The sequence below is a fragment of the Athalia rosae genome, chromosome 4, assembly GCF_917208135.1.
Source record: "Athalia rosae chromosome 4, iyAthRosa1.1, whole genome shotgun sequence".
NCBI classification, from domain to species: domain Eukaryota; kingdom Metazoa; phylum Arthropoda; class Insecta; order Hymenoptera; family Athaliidae; genus Athalia; species Athalia rosae.
The window spans coordinates 1,665,571-1,674,299 of record NC_064029.1 but is presented as its reverse complement, the minus strand read 5'-3'; positions in this window follow the sequence as shown (position 1 = coordinate 1,674,299).

Genomic DNA, 8,729 nt, shown 5'->3' with positions numbered 1-8,729 from the left:
TTCCTTCTCCCTTCTCCCCCTCCCCCCCCCCTCCTCTGTCTCCCTCTTTCGAAAACCGTTGATAATTTGAATTTCGTTAATTTAAAATCAACTCGAGGGTCTCGATCGAGATACTTGATTTACTTGAATAATAAACATCGCGCTTCGCCGTGTACCGCCGCGATCTGTCCATTATTTCTCACCTCCGATACCGCCGCGGTGTTTCGTCCGTCTATGAGCTGACTTCGCTAACAATATAAGTAAGTAAGTAGCGAGATCACTCAGCGGTGGCTGCGGACGACAACCGGATGTGACGCGAATCGCAAAAACTAACGCTCTTCCTAGCCGCAGAAAACTTGCCGGAGAAAAAGTCGAACAGCCGTGGAAACGCCGTAGTAATCGCGAGGAGAGAAAATTCTTCCATTCGGCGGGATTCTTTCGCTCAAGCTATTATGCATCGCGAGAAATATCGCCGATCGTCTAGCTATTTATGCTCGGTAACGAGATCCGTCGATCTGCAGACTTACGTCGATGCAAATCGATTCGAAATGACCGACGAAAGTGACGTGTGTAGACGTAATTTTTCATTTTCTCTTTTCGTTTCCATTCGTGGAAACTGAAAGTTAACTCGGCGCGATGCACTTTACGGCCACCCGGTTGTTCTCGTCGTTCGGATTCCCGAGAGAGGATCGAATGAGTTTGTGATAAATGTCAGCAGGTTTCGTTCGATCGCGATTAGGATCACCGGTATTCGGAATACTCGAGTCCACGTATCTTGTTATTTTAAAATCCTCGGAAGACGTGACCTGAAAATCACCATTGTGTGGCGCGCTACGTGTGTGTTTCTCTTCCGACGAGCTTTCGCAATTAAAAATTATCCGCGTGAATCTCAGGTCAGAAATTATCGAGGGATGATCAACCGAACGATTCGCTTTGATCAATTAATGAATAATATCCATACCGCGATTATTCTTGCTTCCTCATTTCTCGTGTCGTTGGATACGGAAACGAAAAAGCTCATCGATCGATGCGAACGTATATACAATATAGATATACCTGCAACCCCCCCGGAGTAGTAGTAGGTCGGTCAAAGTTTGTTCCAGAAGGCTATTCCCACGGGAAAGGGACTCGGCCACTGAACCGGAAGAAATAAAACAATGTCTTTCCGACTTCCGAAACTGCGTCAACGAACCCGGTTACGATCAGCCCTGCAGTTCTTCGACGTTTCGAAATCGCTGCCAAAAAATTTGCGGGGCTGCAGTTTTTTTTTTTTTTTCTTTTTTTTTTCTACCACAAGCATCGAAGCGATTCGCGCGATTGCAATTCGGTTCGCGAAGCGTGACACGTCAGGGCACGATAATTATAACGAATAAAGGTACGCACGTGAGCCACTTGTAGGAATTATAATTTACCGCGAGTAGGAGGAGGAGGCGCGGTACTCGTGGGTATTTCGCGCAGCTAGACGAACGTACCGTACAATTGTACCGCGCGTACCACGAACGACACACGCACGGGGGGGTTAATAGAGAAAGAGGGCGATGCGGAGTGAGGGGGGAGGAGATAGTCGGCGAGATGCGTCGCATTGTTTTTGTCGAATTGTATAGACGACGACACGGCAACAAAGCCTGGAAAGAGCATCATTGTCGGAGTGCAGAGATCCGTAGGGTCTCGCGGTTCAACTTCGCGATCTCATTTTATACCTTCGCGGTTATTGTATAATTTTCTATTTCCATTTCACGTACGCCCGTGTATACCAAGGGAATTACACAGGTGACGGGATTCGAATGACTCGTGTGTTTCTTTTGTTACGAAGGTTGGGTTAGTTTTTTACAACCCCTTTTTTCATTCATCCTCTCGTCTTTTCATCCGCAACAACGTTATCCGGCGAGTAACGTTGATTTTCGGATTTTCGGGATTCGAGGCGTCTTCGTGTTTCGGGTACCCTTGAATCTGAAAAAGACGGAATCGATCTTGGTGATCGCGGTGTAGACCCCGTAGCAATCCACCTGTATAGGTGATATTGCGGCGCGAGAGAAAATAATAATTGGACCATTAGGAAATGAAAAGCTCCGAAGAAATACTCGGTGTGACTGGACCTGCAGGACCGTGACCCTCGAGATATATTTTTCTCAACTTTTTCGCGAAATTAAGAAAATGAGCGGTATTCGGATCGGTGTCGGCGTATATCTCTGGGGTCGTTCGCGTGTACGCGTTGTACCTATACACGTCCTGTAGGTGTTTCCTCGGAGTGGTTGTATAATAAAAGGAGAAGGCGACGACGCTGCAGAGGTCGTGGAATCGGAGAAGCAAATGACGGGAACCCGAAATCTGGGCTTTGCTATCGCCGAAACGGGGGCTCGTCGGGCGAGGGAGGGTTTGTGTAAAACTGAGGAGGTCCTCGGATCGTGGGGATGGAGCCTCAGCCCGTCGCGACCAAAAACCCGAAGGAACCGGAGGGTCTTCCTCCACTTCTTCTTCTCCTTCTTCTTATTCTTCCTCCTTTCCTCTTTCGCATGTATAAAGAAAGGGAGGCGAACCCACCACCCTCGGGTAGGAAACGCGCAGCGGGTGAACGCCGGCGAAATATTCGTAAGAATTAAAGCTTCTGGAATTAACATTCCTCGGAGCCGGGGTGGGTACGTGCGTGGGGCTCCCTCGCGGGCGAAACAACGGGAGCATTACCCCAACCCCATTCCCGTTTTACTCCCCGTTCCCCGTTCCCCGTTCCCCGTTCCCCGTTCCCCGTTCTTTCACCCCCGTCCCAAACCACCTCACGACGTCGCCTCCCGACCCGCCCTCCCCTTCGCCCTCCGTTCCCTCTGCCGATGGTCCCCGACGTCGGTCCCCCCCGCTTTCCCCGACCGCCGCGATCCCCCCATCCCAACCGATCCCCCGCCTTCTTTTGCTATACACGGCGACGCTTCGCCGCGAGAGGGGAAAACTGGAGGGGTGGCTGTCTTATTCTTTCCACTCATTAAGGTGGATCGATGTGGCTGTAGATGCGGGGGCTCGCAAAGAAGGGTCGCAGGGGGATGGAAAACGCGGCAGCGAATGAAGGAGGACTCGATGTGGGGGGGTTGCCAGCCACTGCACGACATGTTACGTGTATATATACATATACATACACATACACCATACCTCCCGCTTCTTCTTCTTCTTCTTCTTCTTCTTCTTCCGCTGCTGCTGCTGCTGCTGCCGCCGTTTCTCTCGACGCTGTTGCAACTCTCCCTCTCTTTATATTCAGAAGCGCTAATAAACGCGCACGCGAAACCGTAGTCGTACGAAAAAAACACGCATGCCGCGCGTCGTCGCCCATACTGCGCTTAAAAAATTTATATACCGGTGGAACTCGATCGCCCAAAACAACCCCTGCAGACCTCGTCGCTCCAGATCCACCTGCAACGGTGGCGAAACCCAATTTCCAAATTTTCATCCGAATTCCGCACCGATCGACTAAAATTAATCGCCACCACCCCGCCGCGGGATCTCTCGATTCGAGTGATTTCATTTTTCGAAAGTAGCGAGACATTCGTACAACCTCTCCCGTCATATTTCTCTTTACATTTTGTCCCGTTCTCTGTTTTTTTTTTATTTCTCATCGAATCCCCCGGGGAGCGCGGCTCGCGGATGTGCGAGCCTCGTCGTACGTGGTGTACGGGAATTTACGTTCGGTTTGACAGGGAGCCACGTGCGCAGCCACGTGGTGACCGCCCCGTCGACGAAGTTCACCCCTCCCATGAGACGCGCGCCGCACCAGCTGACCACGCGGTGGACCACCCCCACCTCGGCCAATAAAATCTCTTGCAGTTTGCAAGGCCGAGGAGAGGAGAGCTTTCTTTCGCTTACTGACCACGTGGCTGCTGAAGCGAAATCAGCTGCACCCGCGTTTACGCTTTTACGCTCGCGCCACGACCCCGTGCTTTCGAAGAGCTTTCGCGTACCGTTTCCCCCCGGTGTTTCGGTTATTTTCTTCGACCGCGGTCGCACGCGACGTGTTTCCTCTCGAGCGGTTCGAAATACGCGATCGAACCTCCTCTTCCCACCCCCGATATTTTGGAAACAAACCTCACCGCCGCGAATATCGTCGACTCGTCGTCGCGCGCGTTTTGTAAAAAGCCCTCGAAACGATCGTGGGCTTTTTTTAGCGCGCTCGTCGAGGTCTTACCGTAGCAACTTTCTTGGCGACTATAGACACCCTTTCATTCTTGTAACTTTCGATTGTCCGGCGGGGCACAATGTAGACGACGATTCATCGGGATCCTCTCCGCGTTTCACCCTCTCGCCCGGATTCATTCGGGAGTTACGTCGCCGATGTATTTATTACGAGTGTTCGATTCTATCGGGTACCCGTAACGGATGCGCGGGTACGTGTACGTGTAATACCCGAGGTCGTACAAGCGCGTAAATATAATACTTATTCGTATATATCCTAGGTATGTAAGTTACGCGTACGTAGGTATGAGAACCACGCCCTCGTCAAGACCCCCTCGCGACCCCCCCGCGACCCCTAATGACGTAAGCAAAGCAAAACAAAGAAAGCTTTATACACCGGCGTTCCCCGCTTCTTACTCTCTCCCGAGCTCTTTTCCACTCTGCCGCTCTCCCTCTCTTTCACTCTTTCCCTCTTTCTCTCTTTATCCCACACCTTCTTTCTCCCCATCTTTCCCTCGCTCACTCACATGCGCGCAAATGAAATCGATTAAAATGCTGGGCGCAACTTCTAGGCAGAGCGCGCTCTCTACCCCTCTCTCTCTCCACCACCTCCGCCGCCCACCCACCCACCCCCCTCAGACCTCCGACTCCAAAACTCACCCCAATGGGGTTTACACCCCCCCTTCACCCCCTCGGTAAGAAACGGAGAAAACCCTTACGTGTGTTTTCGCGAATCCGACTCGTGTGCGTCCGCGACCCCAGTCCGTGTGCTGTTGCCCGTCCTTCTCCTCTCCTTCTATCCCGCCGTCTTCTCGTTCTCCTTATTCTATCTACTAACTCCGTATTCGTGCGATTGCCGCGTACGTTTCAACGTGTTCGTATCCTCCGACTCTTTATACACCTATATATATATATATATATATAATACATCCGCACTCTCCTACGTATACGTATATCAAGCCAGGCCGTATGCCGCGAAGGACTCGCTCCCTCCCCCCTTCCTCCCTCCTTCTCTCGCTCCCTCTCTCTCTCTCTCCCTCTGTCTCCTCCTCTGTACACTTTATTTCTATCTACACGTATACGTGTACACACGTAAATACGTACCTACCATTTACATGTACATACATCGATACGAGCGTGTGTTTTCTCTATGTGTTCGGTATTCGTCGAGAGTAAATGAGTGCGCTCCAGTCGCTGGAGGGTTGGTAAAAACAGTGGGTCTCTTTACATACCCCTTCCTTCGTTATAGGTATACTACGTACGTCGTACACGTACAGGCGAATACATCTGAGCGGTAGGTACGTACGTACATCGGTATCCCCGCGCGGACGTTACGTGAGTTGTACGCGTGTATTTTCGTACGGTATACGTACGTACGTACGTACGTATGAAATATACGAGGGAGCTTCGCGGCACACCTACACTCCGCGATCTCCGGCTCACTCGCCACCCTCGTTTCACCCTCCGCACCCTCCTATGCAAGGGTAAGACTCATTTGTCTCTTTCCTTCTCGGAAAACTGTATTTACTCCCCCTACCCCCCCCCCCCCCTCCCCCTATATCTACGTACGTACAGCGTTACACGTGCACGAGAGAGAGAAGAAAAAAAAAAAAAATGGAAAAAAAAAAATACACGCGGAAAAAAGTTGTGCACGCGTACGAATGCACTCGCGCGACTCGTAGCTCTCCGTCGCGATTCAGGAGCGAAAACCGAAAATTATCCGCCCTACCCAAAGTGGAGGTAGTTTAAGAAAACTGCGAAATCATCGGAGCGAATAAAGCTCCTCGAGAGAGAAAAAGCTCGGGTAGTGGGCAAGCGTGCCACCCAACGGCCACGTCGAATACAACGCGGTAAATGCAAGACTTGGATTCGTTTTTATCATTATTTATATTCATTTACTTATTTCTTCTTCTTGTTATTATTATTTTGATTTTATTTCATCATTTTTTTGTTCCTCGACCACTCTTTAACGAGCGCGTACGATGAAAGCGAGTCCGCAGTGTAGCACAAATCATATTCGGGAATGGCCCGGCTCCGCCGTAGCCTCTTTTGACTTCGGAGGGTCCGTACTTCCCACCCCCCCCCCCTCCCCCCCACCCTCTCCCCCGTCCTCCACCACCCCCATGTTTAATGCTTTCTCCGGTTATTATTATAATTTTTCTCTCTTTTTTTTTCTCATGTATACATATAATTTTTTTTCAATTTATTTAGTCGTTTCTTTTTCTTGCTTTATTTCTTCCCTTCATTCTTTCTATTCTACTTCCCCGCCCTCCCCGCCCTCGCTCCGAAATATTTCGAGTGATAATGATCGGAGTATCATATTTCGCGGAGTGTGTGAAATAATAATCATGGGAGAGTTGTTGTTTTTTTTTTTTTATTTTTGGTCGGTTCCGCGTAATCTTCGCCACTCGATAGGGGGTACGGTCCGTGAGATTGATATAGTTTGAAGAGCGATCGCGGCCTTCGAAGACCAACGCGGAGCCGCGAGGCGGAGTGAAAGACGAGAGAGAGAGAGAGGCGCGTCTACACTGCAGAAATTCATTTTCGCCCGATGGCAATTTTCCCCCGATCAATAATTATTATACCCTTGTCTCCCGGACGTATACGTGTAAGAGTTCTTCCAAGATTTTGCACACAGTCGAAATCCGCCTCGAATGTTTCGGAAAGTATTGCATCGACGTCGCGGTAGGCGGATCACAAGCGTGTAGAGATTATACATTATACCGTTCGTCGAAGTGCAGAACGTCGTTAAAAAATAATTACGTTCGTGCACTTGTGAATCTGAATATTATTTTCGTTTCGCGTATACATTTCGCCGGGGGAAAAAAAAATAAAAACAACGACAATACCGGCGATCACTTTTACCGAATTATTCGTCGGGTATTGCGAAATGACGGAATGACTTCTCTCTTTTAAATATTTTTTTTTTTTTCTTTTGCGAAAAATATGTGGAAAAATAATTAATTATTTCAATTGCGGTACCTGTATCATTTCAATTTACATCTCTCGCGATATTTCCGAGCGAAATTAAATTTTGTTTTTTTTGTCACTCGACGCTCGTCGTCTTCAACGTCGCAACTTCCCTTACCGATCCGGATCGCCGAACTCTTCCGCGTCTACGTACTGCACGCTCCAAAGCCGCGCGATGAGTTTGAATTGTTTCAGAAGTGGTCGGATACATCTACCCCCGCACGCTTATCATAGTTTCGGGGTGACGTACGGCCGGAGCGATACACGCGTAGTTTCCCCGACACGTATAACCTACTGCACAGAGTGTGGGTACAGCTTCATCACATTTTCCTTTATTCCTTGCTCCGCTCTCCTTTTTTTTTCCTCTACTCATTTTCCTTTTTCCATCACCCCGCGGACTTTTCTCCAAAACCCTCCTCGCTCCTCACCCCTCTTCTCGTCCTCCCTCTCTCTCTCTTTCTCTCTCTCCGTCTCCCGTCTCGTCCTGGGACTCGCCTCGTCTTTGTCCTTCTTTCTTTGTGTCTCTCGCCTCCTTCTCCCCTTCTCTCTTTCTCTCACTCAACCGGCTCCATACGCAGCATCGCCAGACGCACGCACGAACGAACACGAGCGCACACACGCACACTCGTTCCTCTCACCCCCGGACCACCCCCACCCCCCCCCTTACACCCTCCCTCTTCTTTCTCCTTCCTTATGGGGTAGGGGAGCTAAGACGCGGCCCGGCTCCCAAGTAATTATAAAACGCAATCAATACTTTACATATTTTTCACGCAGCAAAGAGGGTGAGTTCATCTGAATACCAACGCCCCGGTTATAACGCGTATAGGCAACGTCGCATGTGTACCGTTCGTTTCATCTCGGCTACAGCTTAACATTGTACTTTCGATGGTGTTGAGGAGAAAGAAATTTGTATTTTTCTTTTTTTTCTCTTTCTTTCTTTCTTTCTTTCTTTCTATTTCACTCCGCCGTTACGGAGGCGAACGATTCTAAAAATTTTTTTTCTCTCGCACGCTAAGGTACGGCGATGCACGTTTCAAGTCGTAATAACCCGCGCGATTCCTGATGCTCTTACCACTCCGGGGGCGTTAAATTATTTCGCAACGAATTCGCACCTCGCCGTTCCTGAAATTGTGTACATTCATGTATGGCTGTGTATCGGTTTTTACACCCCTGCTAGGCGGAAATGACGTTGCAGATTTTATGCATCTAAATCTATACCGGCTGCATAGCTGCATAGCTGCATAGCGCATTTATTAGATATTATACACGTACTTGTATTTTCTGACACACTTGTGGAACGTTTAATTGCTTTGATATAGGTGGCATTAATCAGCATTAATTATCACCATGGTATAATGCATAATTCATAGACGTTGACTTGCGGGAGAACGTTGCAGTGCATAACTTTTTTTTTATTTCTTTCCTCTCGCCTCTTTTTTCTCTTGTTCATTTTTTTTTTTTTCTCTCTTTCTTTCTCTCTATACATATTCACGAATATTCAAGTAATTTAGTTCAGCCATTTTCTCATAGTTTGTAACACGCGTGTCAACGATTAAAAATTTGACATTTCGGATCGATTGGGGGAGAAAATAAAGAAGATGACTTCGAAGATCTTCAGCGTCGAACGA